The sequence below is a fragment of the Cryptomeria japonica genome, unplaced genomic scaffold (genome assembly GCF_030272615.1).
Source record: "Cryptomeria japonica unplaced genomic scaffold, Sugi_1.0 HiC_scaffold_109, whole genome shotgun sequence".
NCBI lineage: Eukaryota > Viridiplantae > Streptophyta > Pinopsida > Cupressales > Cupressaceae > Cryptomeria > Cryptomeria japonica.
This window is the reverse complement of record NW_026728931.1, coordinates 17,501-32,500: the sequence shown is the minus strand read 5'-3', so window position 1 is coordinate 32,500 and position 15,000 is coordinate 17,501. Positions and strand designations below refer to the sequence as shown.

The 15,000-nt window shown below is 59.7% G+C and overlaps 1 non-coding gene across 1 annotated transcript; it reads left to right on the top strand.

Moving 5' to 3' along the window:
* The first annotated feature begins 11,839 nt into the window (after positions 1-11,839).
* LOC131865352 (5S ribosomal RNA) lies at positions 11,840-11,958 on the top strand. Its single transcript, XR_009364080.1, has one exon. It is a non-coding gene; the product is annotated as a 5S ribosomal RNA (ribosomal RNA).
* The last annotated feature ends 3,042 nt before the right edge of the window (positions 11,959-15,000 follow it).

Below are 15,000 nucleotides of genomic sequence, written 5' to 3'. Positions count from 1 at the left end.
AAATTTCCAAGGCGGCCAAGGAGCCTCCCCGCATAGCAATCGGGGTGTGAGGTTACGGATGCAGCATTGATAGCAATCGAGGTGTGAGGCGAAGGATGCAGAAGTGAGAGCCGAGGGATGTAGCAGAGATAGCAATCGGGGTGTGTGATGCAGAAGAGATAGCAATCGAGGTGTGCGGTGGGAAGGGCCCAGCAGCCAGAATGCATGAAGCGACGGATGAAGCAGTGATGACAACCGGGCTGTGAGGAGAGGAGGGATGCAGCCAAGAAAGCAATCAGGGCTCGAGGCAAGGGATGCATCAAGGATAGCAATCATGTTGTGAGGCGAGATTCCAAAGGCTAAACGTGAGAGGCTGCAGGGTCGACTCAGAGAGGTCTATGCATGTGAGAGGCTGAAAGCAAGGTCGACTCGGAGCGGTCTATGCATCGGGCGCGCTTGGGGCGACTACCAGTGCCAACCCCTTATCCCGCGACGCGTCCGACAAAGAGAACGTTCCAAGGCGGCAGAGGAGGTTACCAGCCGAAGGATGCAGTAGCAATAACAGGTATAGTTCCGCGGCGGCCGAGAAGACTCACCGCATAGGAATCGGGATGCGAGGCGAGGGATGCGGCGGGAAGGCCCCGACGGCTAAACGGAAGAGGCTGCAGGGCCGCCTCGGAATGGTCCAAGCATCGGATGCGATTGGGACGACTACCAGTGCCAACCCCTTATCCCGCGATGCGTCCGATACACAGATAGTTCCAAGGCGGCCGAGGAGCCTCACCGCATATCAATCGGGGTGCGAGGCGAGGGATGGGGCGGGAAGGCCCCAACGGCTAGACGGAAGAGGCTTCAGGGCCACCTCGGAATGGTCCAAGCATCGGACGCGCTTGGGGCGACTGCCAGTGCCAACCCCTTATCCCGCGATGCGTCCGATACACAGATGGTTCCAAGGCGGCCGAGGAGCCTCACCGCATAGCAATCGGGGGTGCGAGGCGAGGGATGGGGCGGGAAGGCCCCAACGGCTAGACGGAAGAGGCTTCAGGGCCGCCTAGGAATGGTCCAAGCATCGGACACGCTTGGGGCGACTACCAGTGACAGCCCCCTATCCCGCGATGCGTCCGATACGAAGATGGTTCCAAGGCGGCCGAGGAGCCTCACCGCATAGCAATCGGGGTGCGAGGTGGGGGATGCGGCGAGATGGCCCCAACGGCTAGACGGAAGAGGCCACAGGGCCGCGTCGGAATAGTCCAAGCATCAGACGCGCTTGGGGCGACTACCAGTGACAACCCCTTATCCCGCGATGCGTCCGATACGAAGATAGTTCCAAGGCGGCCGAGGAGCCTCACCGCATAGCAATCGGGGTGCGAGGTGGGGGATGCGGCGAGATGGCCCCAACGGCTAGACGGAAGAGGCTGCAGGGCCGCCTCGGAATAGTCCAAGCATCGGACGCGCTTGGGGCCACTACCAGTGACAACCCCTTATCCCGCGATGCGTCCGATACGAAGATAGTTCCAAGGCGGCCGAAGAGCCTCACCGCATAGCAATCGGGGTGCGAGGTGGGGGATGCGGCGAGATGGCCCCAACGGCTAGACGGAAGAGGCCACAGGGCCGCCTCGGAATAGTCCAAGCATCGGACGCGCTTGGGGCGACTACCAGTGACAACCCCTTATCCCGCGATGCGTCCGATACGAAGATAGTTCCCAGGCGGCCGAGGAGCCTCACCGCATAGCAATCGGGGTGCGAGGCGAGGGATGCGGCGAGATGGCCCCAAAGGCTAGACGGAAGAGGCTGCAGGGCTGCCTCGGAATAGTCCAAGCATCGGACGCGCTTGGGGCGACTACCACTGCCAACCCCTTATCCCGCGATGCGTCCGATACACAGATAGTTCCGAGGCGGCCGAGGAGGTGGGGGATGCAGCGAGATGGCCCCAACGGCTAGACGGAAGAGGCTGCAGGGCCGCCTCGGAATAGTCCAAGCATCGGACGCGCTTGGGGCGACTACCAGTGACAACCCCTTATCCCGCGATGCGTCCGATACACAGATAGTTCCGAGGCGGCCAAGGAGCCTCACCGCATAGCAATCGTGGTGCGAGGTGGGGGATGCGGCGAGATGGCCCCAACGGCTAGACGGAAGAGGCTGCAGGGCCGCCTCGGAATGGTCCAAGCATCGGATGCGCTTGGGGCGACTACCACTGCCAACCCCTTATCCCGCGATGCGTCCGATACACAGATAGTTCCAAGGCGGCCGAGGAGCCTCACAGCATAGCAATCAGGGTGCGAGGCGAGGGATGCGGCGAGAAAGCCCCAACGGCTAGAGGGAAGAGGCTTCAGGTCCGCCTCGGAATGGTCCAAGCATCGGACGCGCTTGGGGCGACTACCAGTGACAACCCCTTATCCCGCGACGCGTCCGATACACAGATAGTTCCAAGGCGGCCGAGGAGCCTCACCGCATAGCAATCGGGGTGCGAGGCGAGGGATGCGGCGAGAAGGACCCAACGGCTACACGGAAGAGGCTTCGGGGCCGCCTCGGAATGGTCCAAGCATCGGACGCGCTTGGGGCGACTACCAGTGACAACCCCTTATCCCACGACGCGTCCGATACACAGATAGTTCCAAGGCGGCCGAGGAGCCTCACCGCATAGCAATCGGGGTGCGAGGCGAGGGATGCGGCGAGAACGACCCAACGGCTACACGGAAGAGGCTTCGGGGCCGCCTCGGAATGGTCCAAGCATCGGACGCGCTTGGGGTGACTACCAGTGACAACCCCTTATCCCGCGACGCGTCCGATACACAGATAGTTCCAAGGCGGCCGAGGAGCCTCACCGCATAGCAATCGGGGTGCGAGGCGAGGGATGCGGCGAGAAGGACCCAACGGCTAGACGGAAGAGGCTTCGGGTCCGCCTCGGAATGGTCCAAGCATCGGACGCGCTTGGGGCGACTACCAGTGACAACCCCTTATCCCGCGACGCGTCCGATACACAGATAGTTCCAAGGCGGCCGAGGAGCCTCACCGCATAGCAATCGGGGTGCGAGGCGAGGGATGCGGCGAGAAGGACCCAACGGCTAGACGGAAGAGGCTTCGGGTCCGCCTCGGAATGGTCCAAGCATCGGACGCGCTTGGGGCGACTACCAGTGACAACCCCTTATCCCGCGACGCGTCCGATACACAGATAGTTCCAAGGCGGCCGAGGAGCCTCACCGCATAGCAATCGGGGTGCGAGGCGAGGGATGCGGCGAGAAGGACCCAACGGCTAGACGGAAGAGGCTTCGGGTCCGCCTCGGAATGGTCCAAGCATCGGACGCGCTTGGGGCGACTACCAGTGACAACCCCTTATCCCGCGACGCGTCCGATACACAGATAGTTCCGAGGCGGCCGAGGAGCCTCACCGCATAGCAATCGGGGTGCGAGGCGAAGGATGCGGCGAGAAGGACCCAACGGCTAGACGGAAGAGGCTTCGGGTCCGCCTCGGAATGGTCCAAGCATCGGACGCGCTTGGGGCGACTACCAGTGACAACCCCTTATCCCGCGACGCGTCCGATACACAGATAGTTCCAAGGCGGCTGAGGAGCCTCACCGCATAGCAATCGGGGTGCGAGGCGAGGGATGCGGCGAGAAGGACCCAACGGCTAGACGGAAGAGGCTTCAGGGCCGCCTCGGAATGGTCCAAGCATCGAACGCGCTTGGGGCGACTACCAGTGACAACCCCTTATCCCGCGACGCGTCCGATACACAGATAGTTCCGAGGCGGCCGAGGAGCCTCACCGCATAGCAATCGGGGTGCGAGGCGAGGGATGCGGCGAGAAGGACCCAACGGCTAGACGGAAGAGGCTTCAGGGCCGCCTCGGAATGGTCCAAGCATCGGACGCGCTTGGGGCGACTACCAGTGACAACCCCTTATCCCGCGACGCGTCCGATACACAGATAGTTCCGAGGCGGCCGAGGAGCCTCACCGCATAGCAATCGGGGTGCGAGGCGAGGGATGCGGCGAGAAGGACCCAACGGCTAGACGGAAGAGGCTTCAGGGCCGCCTCGGAATGGTCCAAGCATCGGACGCGCTTGGGGCGACTACCAATGACAACCCCTTATCCCGCGACGCGTCCGATACACAGATAGTTCCGAGGCGGCCGAGGAGCCTCACCGCATAGCAATCGGGGTGCGAGGCGAGGGATGCGGCGAGAAGGACCCAACGGCTAGACGGAAGAGGCTTCAGGGCCGCCTCGGAATGGTCCAAGCATCGGACGCGCTTGGGGCGACTACCAGTGACAACCCCTTATCCCGCGACGCGTCCGATACACAGATAGTTCCGAGGCGGCCGAGGAGCCTCACCGCATAGCAATCGGGGTGCGAGGCGAGGGATGCGGCGAGAAGGACCCAACGGCTAGACGGAAGAGGCTTCAGGGCCGCCTCGGAATGGTCCAAGCATCGGACGCGCTTGGGGCGACTACCGTTGCCAACCCCTTATCCCGCGATGCGTCTGATACACAGATAGTTCCGAGGCGGCCGAGGAGCCTCACCGCATAGCAATCGGGTTGCGAGGCAGATTATTGGGAAGGGAACCCCCTGGGATGCGGCTCAAGCAGTGCCCAAAGGGACTGGAATGCGGAATCACATCGAGAGACCCAAATGCTATACGAGGGCTCAAATCGAATTATCGATTTGGCCACGACATGGACGCATCGGAACGACTACCTTTGCCGAACCACTCGCAATTGCATCCATACCGAAACCAATAGACATTTCCGTTAGAGCCCTCGCATAGCATTCGGGAATCTCGCATGCCCCTCTAAATCGACCAATGCTGGCGCTCAATGAAAATCCGAGCGCTACCACCGTTCGAGCGCCAGCATTGGTCGAGTTAGAGGGGCACGGGGGAGAATGCTCCAGTCAACACCTCCCCTATATAAGTTATTTGTCCGATTCTCGCACAACCGTAGTCTGCCTCGTCGAATCAAACAACGGTCCCAGATTCCGACTTCCGTTCCGTAGAGACCCAAAAGCTAGATGGAGGCTCGCAAGAAAGAGAGTCGGCGCATAGCAATCGGGTTTCTCGAACGTTTAGGGACCGAGCTCACTTGCGGATAGGGCAAAATCCGCCAAGCAACCCAAAAGCTAGACGGGGGCTCGAATCGAATCGCCTAGGCGGCCACAACAACGACGTGTTGGATCGACTACCAGTGCCAAACCATTCAGCAAGACTAGTCTGTGTCGAGGCCGGATAGAGATTCTCAGAGAGCGCCCGCATAGCATTTAGGAGACCTGCCGCGTCCCTCACACTCGACAAATGGTGGTGCACGTTTATAAATCCGAGCGATCCCAACCCTTTCAAGCACCAACATCGGTCGAGATAGAGGGGCACGGAGGGGGCTGCGTGAGACAACACAGTCCCCTATATAAGTTATTTGTCCGATTCTCACACATCCGAAGAATGGTCATCAAATCGGACAACAGCCCAAACTTCCGACTTCCGTCCCAGAAAGCCCAAGAGCTATCTAAAACGTTCATGGCCGGAACTCGATCGCGGCTATACCAGTCCGCCAAGCAACCCAAAAGCTAGACTGGAGCTCTAGTCGAATCACCTCTGTGGCCATTGCAAGGACGTGTTGGAGCGACTACCATTGCCGAACCATTCCGCAGGTCGAGTCCATACCAAGGCCGCATAGAGATTCACGATGAGCTCCTGCATAGCAATCAGGAGACTTGCCGTGTCCATCACAATCGATAAATCCTGGTGCAAGATTTTTGCATCCGAGCGCTCCAACCAGTCGAGCACCAGCATCAATCGACATAAACGGGCACGGGGGGAGGATGCTCGAGAACACTACCTCCCCTATATAAGTTATTTGTCCGATTCTCAAGCAGCCGAAGTCTGGTCATCGAATCGGGTCAAAGACCACAACTTCCGACTTTACCCACAATGCAAGTCATCGAATCGAACATCGGCCCCCGAGTCGGACTCCATGCGTATGTCAGGTCATCGGACCCAAATTCCGCCTTCCTGCGCATGGCGGGCCATCAATATCAACTCGGTCATCGGACCCAAACTCCGCCTTTTTGCGTATGGCACGCCTTCAAATCGGTCATCGGACCCAAATTCCGCCTTCCTGTGCATGGCGGGCCATCAACATCAACTCGGTCATCGGACCCAAATTCCGCCTTTCTGCGCATGGCACGCCATCAACTCGGTCATCGGACCCAAATTCCGCCTTCCTGCGCATGGCAGGTCATCGGACACAAATTCAGACCTCGCCAATATGCCTACGTATCGAATCGGTCATCGGACCCAACTTCCGACTTCATCCATACTGTAGGGTCTTTGAGGTTGGCGCGGTGCGCTCAACCCAGGGAGTCGACCCATCGAAGCATACACCTCCCCTATATAAGCTATTTGTCCGATTCCCACACCTGTGTAGTTTGCACCTCTGACCAGGACATCGACCCCAACTTCCGAACTCGACTGCAACGACGGCACCAGCGCCTTGGTGCGCACCTTGCGACGCACAGTCCCAACATTCGCCTTCCTGCACATGGCAGGTCATCGGACCCAAATTCCGACCTCGCGAGTATGCCTACATATCGAATCGGTCATCGGACCCAACTTCCGACTTCATCCATACCGTAGGGTCTTTGAGGTTGGCGCGGTGCGCTCAACCCGGGGAGTCGACCCAACGAAGCATACACCTCCCCTATATAAGCTATTTGTCCGATTCCCACACCTGTGTAGTTTGCACCTCCGATCAAGACATCGACCCCAACTTCCGAACTCGCCTCCAACGACCGAACCAGCGCCTTGGTGCGCACCTTGCAACGCACAGTGCCAACATTCGCCTTCCTGCACGTGGCAGGTCATCGGACCCAAATTCCGACCTCGCGAGTATGCCTACATATCGAATCGGTCATCGGACCCAACTTCCGACTTCATCCATACCGTAGGGTCTTTGAGGTTGGCGCGGTGCGCTCAACCCGGGGAGTCGACCCAACGAAGCATACACCTCCCCTATATAAGCTATTTGTCCGATTCCCACACCTGTGTAGCTTGCACCTCCGATCAGGACATCGACCCCAACTTCCGAACTCGACTAAAAAGACCGCACCAGCGCCTTGGTGTGCACCTTGCAACGCACAGTGTCAACATTCGCCTTCCTGCACATGGCAGGTCATCGGACCCAAATTCCGACCTCATGAGCATACCTACTAATCGAATCGGTCATCGGACCCAACTTCCGACTTCATCCATACCGTAGGGTCTTTGAGGTTGGCGCGGTGCGCTCAACCTGGGGAGTCGACCCATCGAAGCATACACCTCCCCTATATAAGCTATTTGTCTGATTCCGACACCTGTGTAGTTTGCACCTCCGCTCAGGACATCGACCCCAACTTCCGAACTCGCCTGCAACGACCGAACCAGCGCCTTGGTGCGCACCAAAAGTGCGCACTTTTGGAGGGCACTTTTGTGCGCTCCAAAGGTGCGCACTTTTGGAGGGCACTTTTCTGCGCTCCAAAGGTGCGCACTTTTGGAGGGCACTTTTTGGAGGGCACTTTTCTGCGCTCCAAAGGTGCGCACTTTTGGAGGGCACTTTTTGGAGGGCACTTTTCTGCGCTCCAAAGGTGCGCACTTTTGGAGGGCACTTTTTGGAGGGCACTTTTCTGCGCTCCAAAGGTGCGCACTTTTGGAGGGCACTTTTTGGAGGGCACTTTTCTGCGCTCCAAAGGTGCGCACTTTTGGAGGGCACTTTTTGGAGGGCACTTTTCTGCGCTCCAAAGGTGCGCACTTTTGGAGGGCACTTTTTGGAGGGCACTTTTCTGCGCTCCAAAGGTGCGCACTTTTGGAGGGCACTTTTTGGAGGGCACTTTTCTGCGCTCCAAAGGTGCGCACTTTTGGAGGGCACTTTTTGGAGGGCACTTTTCTGCGCTCCAAAGGTGCGCACTTTTGGAGGGCACTTTTTGGAGGGCACTTTTCTGCGCTCCAAAGGTGCGCACTTTTGGAGGGCACTTTTTGGAGGGCACTTTTCTGCGCTCCAAAGGTGCGCACTTTTGGAGGGCACTTTTTGGAGGGCACTTTTCTGCGCTCCAAAGGTGCGCACTTTTGGAGGGCACTTTTGTGCACTCCAAAGGTGCGCACTTTTGGAGGGCACTTTTCCTGTGCTCCAAAGGTGCACACCTAGGTGAGCACCTTCGACCACACCTTGTAGCACACCAAACTCTGACTTTCGACTTCATCCGCAATGCAGGGTCTTTGAGGTTGGCGCAATGCGCACAACCAGGGGAGTCGACCCATCAAACCCAACACCTCCCCTATATAAGCTATTTGTCTGATTCTCATACATGCGTAGCCTGCAGGAGCAATTAGGACATCGACCCCAACTTTCGGCTTCTAAACGAAAACAAGGTCTTTGAGGTTGGTGTAATGCGAACAACTAGGGGAGTCAACCCATCAAACCCAACACCTCCCCTATATAAGCTATTTGTCTGATTCTCATACATGTGTAGTCTACAGGAGCAATTAGGACATCGACCCCAACTTTTGACTTCTTAACGAAAACAAGGTCTTTGAGGTTGACGTAATGCGCACAACCAGGGGAGTCGACCCATCAAACCCAACACCTCCCCTATATAAGCTATTTGTCCGATTCTCATACATGTGTAGCCTGCAGGAGCCATTAGGACATTGACCCCAACTTTTGACTTCTTAACGAAAACAAGGTCTTTGAGATTGGCGTAATGCGCACAACCAAGGGAGTTGACCCATCAAACCCAACACCTCCCCTATATAAGCTATTTGTCTGATTCTCATACATGTGTAGCCTGCAACAACGATTAGGACATCCACCCCAACTTCTGAATTCGTCTGCGTTGACCGCACCAAAGGTGCACGCCTTGGTGCTCACCAAAATCCGACTTCCGACTTCTTCTGCTATGCGGGGTCTTTGAGGTTGGCGCAGTGCGCACAACCAGGGGAGTCAACCCACCGAATGCAACACCTCCCCTATATAAGCTATTTGTCTGATTCTCATACATGCGTAGACTGCAGCAATGATTAGGACATCCACCCCAACTTTTGACTTCTTAAACAAGACAGGGTCTTTGAAGTTGGTGCAGTGCACACAACCAGGGGAGTCGACCCATCAAACGCAACACCTCCCCTATATAAAGCTATTTGTCCGATTCTCATACGTGTAGTCTGCAGCAGCGATTAGGACATCGACCCCAACTTCCGAATTCGTTTGCATTGACCGCACCAAAGGTGCACGCCTTGGTGTGCACCCTGGAGTGCACTTTGGTGCTCACCTCGGTGCACACTTTGGTGTGCACCTCGGTGTGCACCAAAGGTGCGCACCTTGGAGCGCACCAAAGGTGTACACTTTGGAGCGCACCACATAGGGTCTTTGAGAGGTTGGCGCAGTGCGCACACCAAGGTGGGTGTTGAGGTGCGTGCCGAGGTGGGTGGGTGCTAGGGTGCGCTCCATGGTGGGTGCCAGGGTGGGTGCGTGCTAGGGTGGATTCCAAAGAGGGTCATAGGGTGGGTGCCAAGGTGGGTTGGTGATATAGTGGGTTCAAAGGTGGGTACTAGGGTGGGTTCCAAGGTGGGTCACAAGTTGGGTGCCAGGATGCGTGGGTGTTAGGTTGGGTGCCAAGGTGGGCTCCTGCGTGGGTGGGTGCTAGGGTGGGTTTCAAGGTGGACGCGAGGGCGGGTGCCAAGGTGGGTAACAAGTTGGGTGTTAGGATGGGTGAGTGCTAGAGTGGGTGCCAAGGTGGGTGGGTGCTAAGGTGGATGCCAAGGTGGTTCACAGGGTGGGTGGGTTCTAGGGTGAGTTCCAAGGTGGGTCACAGGTTCAGTGCTAGGGTGGGTGTCAAGGCGGGTGTCGAGGTGCCTGGGTGCTAGGGTGTGGATGCCAATGTGGGTCATAGGGTGGGTACTAGGGTGGGCTGCAATGTGGGTGCCAAGGTGGGTAACATGCTCGGTGGGTTCTAAATTGGGTGCCAGGGTGGGTGTGCACCCACCTTGCCCGAGGTGGGTGCCAAGGTGCCAGTGTGGGTGGGTGCTAAGGTGGATGCCAAGGTGGGTGAGAAGGTGGGTGATAGGTTGAGTGGTAGGATGGGTGGGTGCCAAGATGGGTCACAGGGTGGGTGCAAGGGTGGGTAGGTGCTAGGGTTGGTGTCAGGGTGGGTGGGTGCTAGGTTGGGTTCCAAGGTGGGTGCGAGGGTGAGTGTCAAGGTGGGTCACAGGTTAGGTGCTAGGATGGGTGAGTGCTAGGGTGCAAAGGTGCCAGGGTGGGTGCTAGGATGGGTCGATGCTAGGGTGAGTGGCAAGGTGGGTCCACAAGTGTCAAGGTGGGTGCCGAGGTGGGTGCCAAGTCGGCGACTGCTATGGTGGATGCCAAGGTGGGTCACGGGGTGGGTGCCAAGTTGCTAGGTTGGGTTCCAAGGTGGGTGCCAACGTGGGTGCTAGGGTGCGTGGGTTAAAGGGTGTGTCACAACGTGGGTGCCAGGATGGGTGCGCACCCACACTGGCCAAGACGGGTGCGGGTGCAAGGTTGGGTTCCAAGCCCGGTCACAGGCTGGGTGCTAGGATGGGTGGGTGCCAAGGTGGGCACCAGGGTGGGTGCACCCACCCTGGCCAAGGTGGGTCACGGGGTGGGTCCTAGGGTGGGTAACGGGGTGGGTACTAAGGTGCGTGCCAAGGTGGGTCATAGGGTGGGTGCCAAGGTGGGCACCAGGGTGGGTGTGCACCAACCCTAGCCAGGGTAGGTCACGGGGTGGTTGTCGGGGTGGGCGTCAAGGAGCCAAGGTGGGTGGCAAGTAGCCAAGTTGCGTGCCAAGGTGGGTGTCGGGGTGGGTGCCAAGGATCCAAGGTGGGTGCCAAGGAACCAAGGTGGGTGTCTGGGTGGGTGCCGAGGTGGGAGCCAGGGTGGGTCCCAAGGTGAGTGCAAAGGTGGGTGCCAGGGTCAAGGTGAGTGCCAATGTGGGTTCCAAGGTGCCAGGGTCAGGGTGAGTGCCAATGTGGGTTCAAAGGTGCTAAGTTGGGTGCGAGGTTGGGTGCGAGGGTGGGTGGGTGCCAAGGTGTGCTAGGTGGAAGCCCGGGTGGGTCGGCATCCCATGGGTGTCGAGTTGGGTGCCTGATGGGTGCTTCTTGTCAAGTTTTAGTCGTCGGGACTCATTTCGAGCCTTAGAGGTCGTTTCTTGTCCGGTTGCCCTGTCTTCGACCTGGGAACCCAATTTTGGTCCTCGGGTCCCATTTTTTTTTGTCTCGCATCCCACTTTTGGCCTGTGGCCTTTTCGGGGTCGATTCTCGTTTTGGGCATCAGAGCATGTTTCTTCTCCTAAAACCCAATATTTGTTTATTAAGTCTCGGAACACATTTTTGTTCTCGTGGACCCATCATGGGTCTTGGAACGCATTTGTGGTCCTTGGGTCCCATTTTGCATCCCGAAACTTGTGTTTTGGTGCTTGATCCCTATTTTGGGTGCCCACCTTGCACCAAGTGCGCACCCGGGGCAAACCGAGCGCCTTGGTGCACCGGGGCAAGATCGAGCGTGCACCCGAGGCGCCCCGAACATGCACCAAGGTGCACTCGGCCCACATGTGAGCGCAGGTCGTTGCGCCCGAGGTGGTGTGTGGGCACCGCGTTGCAGACGGGACACTGCACGCACACGACGCCCCCTCCAGGTGCACGCACGTAGGCCGGGCCGGGTGCACACCCGACGCCCTAGCAAGGTGCGCGCACCCGGGCAGGGCTCACACTTGGCGAACGGGGCGCACTTCGCGAGGGAGGGTGTGCACCTCGACGGGGGTGGGTGGCCGGGGTGGATTCGCACGTGGGTCGCGGTTTGCTAAGTACACACTGCGACAAGCTCATAACGGGTGCGATCATACCAGCGTTAGTGCACCGGATCCCATCAGAACTCCGCAGTTAAGCGCGCTTGGGCCGGAGTAGTACTGGGATGGGTGACCTCCCGGGAAGTCCCGGTGTTGCACCCTTTTTTAGTTTTTCGCCGGGCGTCGCAATGCTATTTGAATAAACCTTTTGCCCGTTTGCGTTCTCGTCGGGGCCGGGCCGGGCCGGGGTGCGCTGCCCGCACTACCGCGCGCGCGGGGGCGACACCGAGCGCGCACCCGAGGCGCCCCGAGCACACAGGCCACGGTGCAACCCGGGCGTTGTGCGCGCACCCCGGTGCGCCCGAGGTGCTGCGCGCGCACCCAGGTGAAATCGGTGTGCACCTCGGCCAGTGCGCGCTCGGTCGAGTCGCGCACGTTGGCCAAGGTGCACGGTGATGTTTCTTACTCTAAGGTTCCGCACCAGACGCCCGGGACAGGTGAGCGAAGCTGGGCGGGGCCGGGTGCGCGGCCGGGGCAGGTGCACGCAGCTGGAGAGAGCTTTGGAGCACACTTCGGAGCGCACCAATGATGCGCTCCATTCAAAAGTTTCCTGAAAAGGCAAAAAAAGTTGAGATTATAGAATTTCCCACTTGAGAGATTGTAAAAAAAAAAAATTTAAAATGAAGGAAACGCGGGTGCCAAGGTGTGCGCAGCCCAGCCAAGGTGTGCGCACCAAGGCGCCCACCCTGGCGAAGGTGCACGCAAGGTGCGCACCCGAGGCAAACCGGACAATTAACCCAACTTTCGACTTCGCGCGCACCTTGGAGCGCACTTCGGAGCGCTCCTTGGTGCGCACCAATCTTGGGCACCTCGGAGTGCACCATGGCGCCCACCAAGGTGCGCACCCGGGGCAAACCGAGCTCCGACTTCGTGCGCACCTTGGAGCGCACGAAAGGTGCGCACCATGGCGCCCACCAAGGTGCGCAGCCCAGCCAAGGCGTGCGCATCAAGGTGCGCACCCTGGCGAAGGTGCGCACCCGGGGCAAACCGAGCTCCGACTTCGTGCGCACCTTGGAGCGCACAAAAGGTGCGCAACCCAGCCAAGGTGTGCGCACCCCGGTCAAACCGAGCTCCGAATCGTGCGCACCAGAGGTGCACGCCATCGTGCGCACCTTGGAGCACACTTCGGAGCCCTCCTTGGTGCGCGCCGATGTTGCGCACCTCGGAGCGCACCCGGGGAAAACAATGCAATTAACCCGACTTTCGACTTCGTGGGCACCTCGGAGCGCTCTCGGGTTCGCACCTCGGAGCACACCGAGGTGCGCACCTTTGATGCGCTGCCTTCACCAATTTCCAGAAAAGGCAAGAAAACATTGAGAAGGTGTGCGCACCGAGGTGCCCACCCTGGCGAAGGTGCACGCGAGGTGCGCACCCGGGGCAAACCGGGCTCCGACTTCGTGCACGCCGCACCTTGGAGCACACTTCGGAGCGCTCCTTGGTGCGCACCAGGGCGCGCAACCCAGCTGAGGTGCCCACCCCGGCGAAGGTGCACGCGAGGTGCGCACCCGGGGCAAACCGGGCTCCGACTTCGTGCACGCCATGGTGCCCACCGCGGCGAAGGTGCACGCGAGGTGCGCACCCGGGGCAAACCGGGCTCCGACTTCGTGCACGCCGCACCTTGGAGCACACTTCGGAGCGCTCCTTGGTGCGCACCATGGTGCCCACCAGGGCGCGCAACCCCGCCGAAGGTGCACGCGAGGTGCGCACCCGGGGCAAACCGGGCTCCGACTTCGTGCACGCCGCACCTTGGAGCACACTTCGGAGCGCTCCTTGGTGCGCACCATGGTGCCCACCAGGGCGCGCAACCCCGCCGAAGGTGCACGCGAGGTGCGCACCCGGGGCAAACCGGGCTCCGACTTCGTGCACGCCATGGTGCGCACCGCGGCGAAGGTGCGCACCCGGGGCAAACCGGGCTCCGACTTCGTGCACGCCGCACCTTGGAGCACACTTCGGAGCGCTCCTTGGTGCGCACCAGGGCGCGCAACCCAGCCGAGGTGCCCACCCCGGCGAAGGTGCACGCGAGGTGCGTACCCGGGGCAAACCGGGCTCCGACTTCGTGCACGCCGCACCTTGGAGCACACTTCGGAGCGCTCCTTGGTGCGCACCATGGTGCCCACCAGGCCGCGCAACCCAGCCAAGGTGTGCGCACCAAGGTGCACGCGAGGTGCGCACCCGGGGCAAACCGGGGTCCGACTTCGTGCACGCCGCACCTTGGAGCACACATCGGGGCGCTCCCGGGTTCGCACCGGCGTTGCGCACCGTGGTGGGCACCTCGGAGCACACCAAGGTGGGCAGCGAGGTGCGCACCTTTGATGCGATGCCTTCACTAATTTCCATAAAAGGCAAAAAAAAAACGAGATTTTAAAATTTCCGTTTTGAAAGATAGTGAGAAAAAGGGAATGCTGGTGCCATCTTGAGCCCGCCCTGGTGCGCAGCCCAGCCAAGGTGTGCGCACCAAGGTGCCCACCCTGGCGAAGGTGCGCGCCCGGGCAATTAACCCAACTTCCAACTTCGCGCGCGCCAGGGTGGGAGCGCACCCAACAACCGGGCCTGGGAAGAGCCAATGCGAGAAACCCCACCAAACGCTCTGACAAAAAAAGAGGGGGCGCTCCAGTAACCCCGCTTCGGAGCGCACCCTGGGCAAACCCAGCCAAGGTGCCCACCCCGGCCAAGGTGCAGGCGAGGTGCGCACCCGGGGCAAACCGGGCTCCGACAACGTGCACGCCGCACCTTGGAGCACACTTCGTAGCGCTCCCGGGTGCGCACCTCAGAGCACACCAAGGTGGGCAGCGAGGTGCGCACCTTTGATGCGCTGCCTTCACTAATTTCCAGAAAAGGCAAAAAAAAAAGGAGATTTTAAAATTTCCGTTTTGAAAGATAGTGAAAAAAACGGAACGCGCGTGCCATCTTGAGCCCGCCCTGGTGCGCAGCCCAGGTAAGGTGCCCACCCTGGCAAAGGTGCGCACCCGGGCAATTAACCCTACTTCCGACTTCGTGCGCGCCAGGGTGGCAACCGGGCCTCGGAAGAGCCAATGCGAGAAACCCCACCAAACGCTCCGACAAAAAAAGAGGCGGCGCTCCAATAACCCCGCTTCGGAGCGCAGCCGGGGCAAACCCAGCCAAGGTGCCCACCCCGACGAAGGT